We start from the raw sequence: 12,878 nt of genomic DNA on the forward strand, positions 1-12,878 counted from the left end.
TCAGCCCTAAGACCCTGGGACCTTCCAGGGACCACATACCAGTGTAGGCAGGGCAAGAGGCAAAAGTGAATGGAGCAATTAATATCAATTTTACCTTTGTACAGTAAGTTTCCACATCCATTCACACATAGGGATGGGCAAATTGGTCAACTGCAGTTTCTCTCAGATTGTTATTTTTCCAAAGTTCAGTTCTCCACATTTCCATATCTGTTTGTGATTTAAAAAGAAAGCTTTCATGAAAATTCATCAGCATTTCTCCTAATACACACATTTTGTATGCATTTTTGCCTAATATACACATTTTTGCAAAACATTTTCTATAATATAATGTATTTTTGCATGTTCTTTCACTGATGCATGTTTATGCACATTTTAGTACATGCATTTTTGTACGCATTCCTTGGCTGTAGAACTGCATTGCAAAATTCAGAGAACTGCAAATTTTGAAGGGGGCTATGCTTTGGTTCACGTTTGTTATGTAATTTGATGGGTGGTTCACCTTTACATGCAAACCAAATCGTTTTTCCCTCCATCTATACTCACATACCCCTCTCTATTCTTCATCCAGGCAAGGAAAAGGCATTATTTGAATTCCAGGACACATTCCAGCCATGCAAAAACACTTGAGGAGGGTGCAAACATTTGGATAGCGGTTGAGTTCCAAGGGACAGGTAGAGTGGCCTTGAGAGTCACATTTGGGCCCTAGGGCTGAGGTTCCTCAACTCTGATCTATGTGGAAAGTGTTATCTGAAGATAGGAAATCTGAAAACCATTGCTCTGTAGTTTATAATTTCTAAGTAATTTATAAATCTATTTCCCTGCAGTGGGTAGTATATGGAACCATGTATAATCTCTCTAAAGGCAACGAGTCTACTTATACAAGTGAGAGCATGCAGAGTCCCTTAGTAACTGATCTCACAGACATTGTAATGTCTGCAGTACCACTGCTGAAGCCAAATGACAAAACTAATTAGAGCATTGTGTAAAAAACCTAGTCATCCAAAAAGGATTAAGACATTTTAGAAATAGTAAGTATGCAATAACATGGATCCATTCCAAACACATCAGTGATTCTCACTAGCATTTATGAGAGGGTGATAAATAGAGGTCAAAGAGAAAGATGCATATACATTTCTTAAGGAAACTTTGGTTTATTTTTAGGTACACAGCAGCCAAACTGCAGTCATTTGAACCAACAGTGATGTTAAATTATGATCCCGAGTCAAGCCCTCTGGCAAGATTTTCTCTCTGGTTAAGGCTGCTGTGAACAGAATCAGACATTCCCAACAGAGGTAGTTCAGAGCCCCTCATGGTTTAAAACAAAGACAGCAGTAGTTCTGTTTGTCTTGAAAATATTGGCCGACGACAAAAAGGTCTTACACACAAGCAAACTGGATAGCAAGATATCCCGTGTTTTAAGATTCTTATAGCACAAGCAAGATAGAGGGATCGAGTGTGTTGGGATTATAATGTCATAGATGTATTTCTTTCCCAGGAGAAAAACATATCCCTTGCATACAGCCTTGGACAAAGTCTGTTAAGCCCCCAGAATGTACATTCTAGACACAATGAACTGTTGGACTGAGCCTTGCCCCCCACCAGTACACACACCACAGTTGAACACTTAGGCCCCATCCACATCATACACTTAAAGCAGTATCATACCACTTTAAACATTCATGGCTTCCCCCAAAGAATCCTGGGAACTGCAGTTTATGAAGGGTGCTCAGAGTTGTTAAAAGACCCCTATTCTCCTCACAAAGCTGCAATTCAGAGCTCCCTGAGAAGAGGAATTGACTATTACACCACTCTAAGAATTGTAGCTCTGTGAGGGCTATGCAGACACTAGCCTACTGTACACAGGTAACATTAAGTGTTCCACCCACTTTTGTCTCTGGTCCTGCCCACCACAGGGTGCCAGACTGCCCAGAAGGGAATGCAACCTGAAAAAGGTTCCCACCCCTGATTTAATGTGAAAACCTATGTGCATTCATCTGCATGTTGATAGGCTCCAGCTCAAATGATCACAGAAAAAAGAGTGGCTGAGGAAATGGCCTATATGCATATAAAGGGTTTAGTTCACAGTAAATATTCTGCATGTGGTATGTAAGTGTATATGAGTGAACCCAAGGCTTGTCCTCAGCCTCTCATTGCATATTGGACTTACATGCTGCAGGTCCACCTGGGTTGCCAATGGGATAGCATCCTCCCCAACACCTGAGGGTAACAGACCACTTTGGGAGGTACAGGACAGGGCACATACTACATCCAATAGAGGGGAATGGCTAGAGGGAGGCTGCTGGAGATAGCTTCCCCATTCTGCCTAATGGTAGGGCTGGCTAAGTCTGCTTAGCTTGTATGTGAACCACAGCCATGTAGACACACAATGCATATTAAAATGACAATAGTTCTGGTCTTGCGTTTTGAATTCCAGTACTTCCCACTTGCTGCACATCACACATATGTAATGGCGACCAGCAGAAATTGTCATAGTGTATTGTACTTCTTGGTAATAGTTCCGAGGTCCCATGGCAATGATTCTAGTGAGGATTAGCTTATGAAATTAAACCAATTTCATTACCAAACCTTTTCTATGTAAATATTATTATATTTTTATCCCATCTTTCCACAAAAGGGCTAAGGGCAGCACACACAGTCTGTTCTCACTCTATTTTGTTCCTACAACGACTCTGTGAGGTAGGTTAGGCTGAGAACTGGGGAATGGCCAGTGAGCTTCATGGCTAAATGGGGATTGGAACCTAGGGGTTGTATTTTACTCAGAGTAGACCCATTGGAATGAATGAACCTAAGTTCATTAAGACTTTCTTGTTACAACAGGCATTTTAAGGTAGTGTTTAATTTTATGATGATTTTATTGTTTTATTTTACGTATGGCTTGTTTTTATATACACTGGTTAGATATACAAATAATAAGTAATAAAGTTAGTTATGTTTATTAAATTTAATGGGACTACTCTAAGTAGGTCTAGCATTCAATACCACCCTAGGTTTCCCTGGTCTTAGCCCAGCAGTTTAATTATAATACCACAATGGCTCAACTAATGAACTAATGCTGTCATATACTCTACATGTATATTTCCAAAAGCATTTTAAGAGGATTATTTTTTTAATTAGCTGAGGATACACTTTGGGGGTGGGATAAAAACAGATATGTTTACCCAGTATTAGGCAAGATATCTAAATATAGTGTGCTTGTGGTTTTTGCTACTACTGTATGTATGTTGTCCAAATTTAAAACAGATTTGCCACTGCGTTTGACTATAATGGGGATGTGGGCTAAGTATATGAGCTACACATGACTGTACAAAATTCTGATGCTAGACATTCCAGCTAACCCTTTGCAGACAAGAATGTGCCTTTGTCTGGGCAAGCTTTTGAGAGCTAGGGGTGCTTAGTGCTAAGACATGCTTATCGACTGAATTCAGATAATTCACATTTAAGATAATAAGGATTGGCATCATAGAGGCCTGCGCCTCAAATCTATCCCAAAATATTTCCATCTGGGCTCTCGTAGAGGTCTTGGCCCCAACTACCATGTAACTCAGCCATTTTCTCCGAAGCTGAGGCACAGGCAAAGGGTTCTTCCCGTTCCCTCTTCTGCAATGCAGATGGCAAAAGAGCTTTGGTAGAGTCCTCTCCCCTTACTCTGGACTGTAAAGTTTATATGCAGAAGTCAAGACTGAGGGAATGGTAGTGAGCAACTGAGGTGCCTAAAGAAGAGCTCTTCCAGGGTGTACAGTTTAGGGTAGAATATTTCCCCAAATCGATGTGTGCCAAAGTAGCATGGATAGTTGGCTGCAAATGACTGCATTTGCAGAGGAGCGGGGTAATGAGTGAGAGGGGTTTAATAGGGGAAGGGCTGTCCATTGCTCAGTGGCAGAGCATCTGGCCTGCATGTAGAAGGTCCCAGATTGAAGTCTCCTCTACTTCCATATAGTTATATTCTTTATAATCATGCATTTTGAAAACTCCTTTCTAGCCATGGAAAGTTAAGACATTGGTACATGTTCCAGAGCATCAATGTGCATTGCAGAATTGGTGCAAAAAAGAAATAGACCCATCAGAAGCACACAGCAGGTAAACCCCATCAGCAACAGCTCTGATCCAAATATCTCCTCCTCCTCCTGCATCACCACCACCCTAAGGCTGCTTTTAGCGATCAACTGTAGGGCGGGGAGCTCCTGCGTTACAGCTGAGTGGGGCCCCACTTTCCAGCAGTTTTCGCTTTCTGGCAGGGGCCCGGAATGGAACCTGCCATATGGGTGGGGCCCTACTGTAAACAAGCACAGAGGTGTCCCCAAATTCTGGTTAGAAGGGACATCTCCCTATTAAAAGCATGCAAGCTTCCTTATCCCAACAATTTGTACTGAGGGGATTTTCAGTCATGCTCCCACCTGTGTTTACATTTGTACCATTATGTTTGATGTTTTCTCAGATACTTAACTCAAACAATAGTGAAGTGCATCCTCATTAAACATTTCTTTTGGCATTTGCAGCACACTACCTTGGCAGTGCAGGTCTGGCATTTGTTATGGAATCAAGATCAAATGCTTGAAATCAGGATGATTTTCCATTTGTAATTTGCTTTTCAGAGGTTTTTGTTGTTTATACAAAACTACATAAATGGTTTGGGATACTCATCTTCCACTTGGGAACTGGTATAGCTCTAAGCTAACTTTAGGAAGCTATACCTTTGTGTGCTAACAAACACAACATAATTGGATTCAAGTGGTAATTTACACCAAATGATGTCTATTAAAATTTGGCTAAATTCCTTGTAGAGGAAAATAGACGAATATATTTTTGAACCCTGACAATGGGTTCCAGTGCCTTTATATTGAGCACAACCTTCTTGCCTTATCCCAAAAGCACTCCATAGCATTGCCCTATCTCGTGGCTCTTACCTCTTCATACATCTCCCTATGACTTTTGTTCCTACAACTATAGAACCCTCTATCACATTATGATTTCCTGCTCCCTTAAATGATTTCACCCTTTCGAAGCCAGTGTGGTGTAGTAGTTAGACTAGGACCAGGGAGACCAGAATTCAAATCTCTACGTGGCTATGAAGCTCACTGGGTGATCTTGAGCTACTCACCAGCTCTCAACCTAACTTACCTCTTGATACAAAGATAGTAAGCTTGCTCAATGTGGTGTGTGAAGCTGTGGATTATATTTTATGCTGTTTTAATGTTGTTTTATTATGTACTTGTGGTTTGCTTTCTTTTATACACCATTTCTGGATTTTTTTTATTAAAGCTATATATAAGTATTTTAAATAAATAAGTAAAATTCTGCAAAGCATAGGGTCAGGGCCTGCTCATCCAGTGCTGCCCCTGATCTTGATTTCATCCAACCATGGTTTTCCTAACCCACCCACCCCCTATTAGAAATAAGAAGCATTAGTTGGGAAAATATTGAGACAATGTTTAATTGTTTTAATTATACAGACACGAGAGTGGCTGTATACTATAGTCAGCATGGATTTTTCACATTCCACAAGGTTAAATTGAAAATACCCTCCATGCCATTCTGATGCCTCCCATAAACTCACTTCAAAACAAAACCTTACAAAACTTATAGTCCTGAATTCAGAAACACTTGCTTAACAACTCTAAATTTTCATGGTGATACACAAAACAGTCACAGAGAATCGAGAGTTCAAAGTGTAAAAAAGGAGAGGGGGGAAAACAAACCTCTTTTGGATTTTTTTGTCAGAGTTCTCATAATCAGTTGAAATTAATTAAAAATCAGCCATGTTCACAGAATACCTGTAATCCTATTACTGACCTTGCCCCATACTCTGACCTTCATCTTCTGCAGTTGAAAAGTTGAAAAATTCCTGGCTGATTTTTAATTAATTTAAATTTTTTAGCATTGAACTCAATAATAAGGCTGGGCATGTTCAGTAAGAACCAACTGTCAGTGTTCTAAAAGCCAGACTCACAGCTGCTGGGCTTGGCTAATCAGGGGGCCACACCCACACCACACATCTATTTCACTTTAGACAGTCATAGCTTCCCCCAAAGAATACTGGGAAGTGTAGTTTGTGAAGGGGACTGAGAGGAGACTTCTATTCCTCTGACAGAACTCCAGTGGCCAGAGTGGCTTAACAGTCATCTGCTCTAACTGAAGGTCTGTGAGGGGAACAGGGCATCTCCTAGCAACTCTCAGCACCCTTCACTAACTACACATCCCAGGATTCTTTGGGAGAAGCCATGACTGTCTAAAGTGAAATAAAGGTCTGGTATGGATGGGGCCAGGGACAGCTTTGGTTTAAATTTGGGTGGGAGGCTACATGTGCCTGCTGTAAAATAAAAAGGTGGGGAAAACCCTGAAAAAGAATGATACTGTTCACAATGTTTTCCTTTTGGAAAGGAAAGGGGCTTCCCTTCTGTCCAATGCCCACCCATCCAAACTCCTCCCCTCCCCCTCCCCTTCCTGTCCTCCTCCTTTCCTCCCTGCCCCACTCACAGGTCAGTTTCACCTATCCTAACCATGATTGCACAGGGGTAAATCCCATGGAACTCAAAAAGCATGCAAAGGATCAAACTGCCCTCCCCTCCTCCTCCCTCCTATCCCCTCCCTCTTGCCCCTTCCTTCACCTCCCCATCCCCTTCCAATCCTTTCCTTCTCCCTCCTCCTCCTTTCCCTCCCCTCCGCCCTCCCCCTCTCCCATGGTCAGTTTTACCTATCCTAGGACTATGACCTGGGAGACCAGGCTTAGGTTCCCCACACAGCCATGAAGCTCATTGGGTGACCTTGGCCAGTCACTGCCTCTCAGCCTCAGAGGAAGGAAACCACCTGTGAATACAGCTTTCCATGAAAACCCTATTCACAGAGTCTCCGTAAGTCAGAATTGACTTGAAGGCAGTCCATTTCATTTTCAAGCATGATTGCATGGGAGTAAATCCCATTGAACACAATAAGCATGCAAATGATCAAACCTGCCCTCCCATCCTCTTCCCTCCCATCACCTGCTCTTACCTTTCCTTTCCTTTGCCCCTCCCCCTTCTGTCCCTCTCCTCCTCCCCCATGGTCAGCTTTTCCTATCCTAGCCATGATGGCACAGGAGTATATTCCACTGTACTCAATAAGTGTGCAAATGATTGGACCTGCCTTTCCCCTCCTTCCCCTCTCCTTCTCCCTTCTTCCTTTCCTCCCCTCTTCCTTCTTCCTCCTTCCCTGCCCACTCCAGGCCTCCCTCCTCATGGTCAATTTTACCTATCCTAAGCATGATTGCAGGGGAGTAAATCCCACTGAACTCAATAAGCATGCAAATGATCAATCCATTCTCAGCAAACTTGTGCAGAATCCCATTTCTTACCTCCCGGATTAAAAACCAGAGAAATTCACTAATAGGCAAAAGACACTTGCAGTTTAAGAATGTACCTATAGCCAACAGATATTTCTAACAAACTTTAAAAAGCAGGGAAATTGGGCAGCTATAGTGAATGCACCAGGGAAGCAGGAGACCTGACCTGAGATATTGTACTGCCTACAAATTTATCAAAATGCGAACACAATTTGGGTTGGTCTTTCAGAGTCCAATCCACTTCCTGTGTAGCTTGGAAGAATTTGGTAACATGTGCCTCTGAGCATATGGTAAGTGGTGGCAACACCTGCAATCAGCCCAAATAACAGAAACAAGACATGTGCTGTCCTGATCTTGTTTTAGCAGAGAGGATGCAACTATATTAAAACAGTTGATAGAGTTCAGATAGTCACTTTAAAAATGTTTTATTTACTTTGCAAGTATCCAGTGCGATCTCCCAGAAAAGGCAGCAGCTAAAGCACTCAATCTCTATCCAGTATCCAGTATCACAGTCCCAATTGTGAAGTATTGCTCATTTTGGGGCTCCTGCCCACTTTTACCAAAGCTCATTTGTATGGATGGAAGATATGAGTTCCTTATCAATCCCATTTCCAAAGCCTCAGAAAGGCCAAGGATAACTCAAAGTCAAACTGGGTGTTGGTTTGTATATGGCAGAAGCCTAGACCATGCTGCGTAAAAATCCAAGGTGGAGCTTGTGATGTTCCTGTATATATAATACTGTAAATATGGTAAGTGCGGGTTTATTAGAGTATATGTGGTAAGTAGACTGAGTGAGAGGGGGGAGTACATGGGTTGGAATGCTGATGAGTGTTGTATGATGATTGGCTGAGCAGTTGAATGTGTGAAGGTGTAAATGAAAGGATGACAGTTGGTTGGTTGGTTCTGTGGGTTGGTTTTGGAGGGTTGGATTGGATTTAGGAGGGTAGTGGGGCAGGTTATTGATGACTAAGAAACATAAAGAGTAACACATCTTATGAAACCACATGCTTGTTGACTAAACCTTTAAGTAATCTTGTTATTCCCTGTGTATATAAATAAATAGTTCTTGGTTTACCAAAACGCCTAATCCTTGGCTGGGCTTTCACAGACCAGAAGGGTGGGCAGGGCATATACTAAGGTTGGGAAACAGTATCAATGGTGGCAGCGGTGAAGAGATAGTGTAACATCATCAGGTATCCAGAGCAACCCAGGGCTGTAATCTTTATAGGCACAAAGATACGGGGGGTTGAGGCCTGTAAGTGCACCCAGACACAAAGTAGCAATAAGCCAGGAGGACACAAAGGCACAGTCTCAAGGCAATATTGTTTACAGGGAATGTCTGGTGGTGGTGCCTAGCAGGGGGATCTTGAGAGATCTATGCTAGAGCCGGTGAGAGAACAGTTAAGAGAACAGGACCCTGAGGTGGGATTGTGACAAGGCGGTGACCACACAGGAAGGGGCCCGACAGAGCTCATCCCTTTTGCTACGCATGGTTTGAATGTTAACTTTCTGCCATGAGTACTTCACCTAACAGATCCTCTTTATGCTCTACGATGAGATCATCTGGATGGAGGAGAAAAGAAGTAATAATTATTTGTATTTAGTGGTTAAAGTGTTGGACTATGACTTGGGATACCAGAGTTTGAATCCCCACACAGCCATGAAGCTCACTGGGTGACTTTGTCAGTCACTACCTCACAGCCTCAGAGAGGCTTACCTCTTACCGTGAAAACCCTATTCATAGGGTCACCATAAGTCAGGATCAACTGGAAGGCAGTCCATTATTATTTCATTATGAATAGATTTATATCCCACCTTTCCTCCAAGGACCCCAAGGTGGCACACATGCTTCTCCCCTGGCCCATGTAATCCTCATGACTACCCTGTGAGACATGTTAGTCTAAGAGACAGTAACTGCCCAATTAAGGTTAATGGCTGAGTGGGGATTTCAACCCTGGTCTCCCAGGTCATACTCCAGCTCCCTAATTCAGGGGTCACCAATCTTTTGGGGAATGTGGGCACATTAGAAAAACCAGGAAAACTATCATAGGCTTTACATCCTGTGGCAACCACGCACAAATTGCAATCAATTCTGTTGGCTACAAGAGAATGTTTGAGATGATTTTCAGTAGGGAGATTGTGTGGGGACCTGAGAAGGTCTCTGTACACATAAGTGTGCCTCTAGGTGACACCTTGGTGCCCCCTAACCTAATTACTGTAGCATACTGACTCTCAGTGAGGAAGTGGTACCTTCTTGAAGTGTCTTAAGATGCTGTAATACTTTCAGGGGGTTGTTCTCTTTCCCATTTCTTCAGAAGGTAAATAATTGATGTAGGGACAAACTATGTTGATGAAACAATGGGAGTGGTCATAAGAAAAGCAAAATGATTAACTTCTCCCATCTTCCAAGGTTTCCAAAATCTTTTTGAAATGGAGACCTGCCTCCTTCTTACACATTTAGCCAGATTGTCACTCACCTCATAATAATTTCCCCTCAGCACTGGACATTTCTTCACCTGAACTATGACAGCCAGTTGTCTACACCCCCTGGTCATTGGAGCTCACACAGATGATTCAGATATCATTTTCCTTCTTGCTGACCAGGGGATGGACTTTGCATTATTTGCAGCAAGTTTGGAAGAGCTTACATAGCCTTTCCAAGGTAGGACAGAATAGGGAGGTGGTGAGAATTTGGGCTGTTGTGTCTGTCATGAACATGGGACACCTGACACACTAAGGCTTGACATGTGTTTGCTATACTGAACATCATGGACAGTGCAGCAAGGAGTAGGACCTAACAATAAAACCTTGTCAAAAGACCATCCAAAACTTGGAGATGGTGCACAAAGGAAAAAGGCAAGCCACCTTATCTGAAGCATTTAAAGTGGCCTTTAGCATCATATTTTGAGAATAATCCCCCCATGACTGGAGAAGGATGGTCCTCTAGGGTTCTAGGTGGATAGTGATAGGACCAAAAATCCTGCTTACATTTCCGCTTTCGAAGTAACTCCTTAACTCTATAACCCCATCTAATAAAATGGTTCCCTAATAAAATGGCTCTCTTTCTAATCCCTTAGCTGCCACTATAACTGCCTAGCTAATAAAAAGGCTCCCTAACTAATAAAATGACTATCACTTGCTCTCCTCCTCCTCGCTATCTCTCTCCCCTCTTCCTCCCTCCCTCCCTTACTACCTCTCTCCCTCTCCCTCCTTCGCCTTACTCCCCACAAAGACTTGCACTTGTCAGTGTTCTCTGCTAAGCCATCCAGCACAGTGACATGTCACAATGCAGGACATCTCACTGTTACTTAAGCAGTCTGGTCACCAATGCATATTGCCCCTCTCTTCGTGTTCATTTTATATCTTTCAATGGATTAAACTGTTTTATTTATTTATTTTTAAAAAAATCTACACCACTTTTCTTCTAGTGCTTTCCAGTGCAGTGTTCAACCATAAAAATATAATAAAACAATACAATATCCTTCAAACAAACAAACAAAAAATAGAAGCAAAACTATCAAACCAGAACAATCCCTGGTGCCCAAAAGATTGCAGTGTCCTTGAAGGTAGTGGAAGTTTAACATATTCCATCTGTGTTTTAAATCTCTCTCCAATATTCAGCAGGCCTTGCTAGTCAAACCCACTTGTAGATGTGGATGGATGGAATGGTTGTTGATTTGATCACTTATACTTGAGATATGTAGGGCTTCTCCCAAGTCGTTCCCTACCTAGGTGCTTCTAACCAGGAGAGATGGACAGGGAGCTTGGCCACTTGGAGGTGAGATTTCTGGGCTCCTTCCTTCTAAGTGACCAATCATCCCTCACACTTGCTCCCAAACTTTGATGCTATGAAGTCAGTGGAAATCATGTCACAGCAGATGAGATCATCATGATGCTCCTCTGCAGCCTCAACATTTAATTAATGTTGCAATAGTCCAGATACTCTGTTTCCTCCAAGCATGATTAAAGATTTCTGTCATCAGCGTCTTCTCCAGCACCTTGCCCCAAAAGAGCACCATCTTAATAGGTCCACCACCCCTGCAGGGGAATCTTGCTACAGCCAGTCCAAACTTCCCATTTGTTACACTGCAGCCAACTCAGAAGGGACAGGAAGGGGGGAGGCATGAGTTTCAGGCACCTCCGCAGCCAGAAGAAGCAGAGTTGGGGATTGTTGTGTCTGAGCAGGAGCGAATGGGAGGAGGGCAGCCTGCTCTTCAGCCAGTTCCCACGAGTAACGCCCTTCCCGAGGAGCTGAGAGCACCGCCCCCAGTTGATGCAGAGAACGGGTGGGGGGAAGTTTCAGAGTCAGTGCCAGCTCCTCCTTTTCCAAGCAGTTCCCAGGAGGATTCCAGTGAGGCACCGCCCTCTGACCTCAAGCCTGTTGCTCGGGAGCAGGTGTCTTCTGATGAGCAGTTGGATGCGCGTCCCCTGTCTCTTCGTTCCCGCCGGCGCAAGAAACGGACAGGGCAAAGACAGGAGTTATGAAGGAGCCAGAGATTACATTCAAAAACATTTCCTATATAAGCCTGCCACTCCCAGTGGGGGGTCGTTGAGTCAACTTCCTTCGTACGCTGCAGAGCATGTCTAGAGTATAGTCAGGGGTTTTAGTGAGTTAGCATAAGGTTTCCTATGAAGCGCAATGCCTTTGATGTATCCATTACTCTAATAAAATGAGATTTACTCGCACACACACTCCAGCCTCATTCTTTCAGCTCTGGACGGGACAGCTTGACTCAACCACCATCCCTACTCGAACCTGTTCCCATGGCAGATGACATGGACCAGAACAGAGCAAGAGGGGGAGTACCTATCACCATGGAAACCTTGTATGCCGAGATCCAGAACCTCCGAGTGACTACGCAAGCCCTACAAGCCGAGAACCAAACCCTCAGAGCCACAACGCAAGCCTTGCAAGTGGATAACCAGAATCTCCATGCCTCGGTCGCCCAAGTCCAGGCTGCGCCTCCCAGGGTGGCAGCTCCTGTGAAATCTCCAGTGGGGCTTCCCATGCAATACGGGGGCCAGAGTGAACAGTTTGCCACGTTTCTAGCCCAATGTGAGTTGTACATTCAAGTGTGCAGGGCTGAGTACCCAACTGACGACGTGAAAGTGGCATTTATCATCAGTTTATTGGAAGGGGAAGCAGCAAAATGGGCCACCCCATATTTGATTTGCAATGACCAGATACTGCGCCAGTTTGACGCTTTCAAGAATGCAATGGGGGACATGTTCTGAGATCCACAGAGGAAGGAGACGGTTGCCCGCCAGTTAGGGACCCTGAGACAGGGAAAGGCGTCTGTAGGGCAATACACAAATGCTTTTTGTGTTTTGTCTCAGGAGGTGGAATACAATGACCCAGCCTTGATGCATTTCTACCGAAATGGACTGAATCCAGAAGTGTTGGATGAACTGGCACGCTCCACACACCCCGACTCACTGAGAGGTTTGATTCAACTGAGTTTGCAGATAGACAGCCGCTTAGAAGGAAGAAAGTTGGAGCGGAGAATGGAGCCTTCATGGAGTCAGGTTGCTGTTCCGCCGC

This window comes from Rhineura floridana, chromosome 6 (genome assembly GCF_030035675.1).
Source record: "Rhineura floridana isolate rRhiFlo1 chromosome 6, rRhiFlo1.hap2, whole genome shotgun sequence".
Lineage (NCBI taxonomy): Eukaryota > Metazoa > Chordata > Lepidosauria > Squamata > Rhineuridae > Rhineura > Rhineura floridana.